Genomic DNA, 459 nt, shown 5'->3' with positions numbered 1-459 from the left:
TAACGAAATAATGATGATCGAATAATCGGTAATAACAATACCTGGATAACATCTCTAACAAAAACTCTAGGCTCCACAAAGGCTAGGTAAACCGACCGTCGTAAAGCCCGTGTCACACTACGGATTGGAAATTGAGGATTGCGGGTTGAAGATTAGATTTCGACGAATCAATGCACTTTGGTCTTAGCCTGCTTGGCTCCAATTGGTCAAGTTCCAATCTTCAATCCTCTATCTCCAATCCGTAGTGTGACACGGGCTTAAAGGCCAAATCACACTAACGATTGGCGATTGACAATTAAAGATTAAATTTTAACGAATCAACAAGCTGCAACCTTGGCTTGCTTTATTCCAATTGGTCAAGTTCCAATCTTCAATCGTCAATCATCTATTCGCCAATCGTTAGTGATTCGGCCTTTAAAGGCCGCTCGGGCCGTTAACTGAGCGGATTGGGAGGGGGGG

This window comes from Odontomachus brunneus, unplaced genomic scaffold (genome assembly GCF_010583005.1).
Source record: "Odontomachus brunneus isolate Ranch 3 - 2012 unplaced genomic scaffold, Obru_v1 Obru_scaffold_019, whole genome shotgun sequence".
NCBI lineage: Eukaryota > Metazoa > Arthropoda > Insecta > Hymenoptera > Formicidae > Odontomachus > Odontomachus brunneus.
This window is presented reverse-complemented; position numbering follows the sequence as displayed.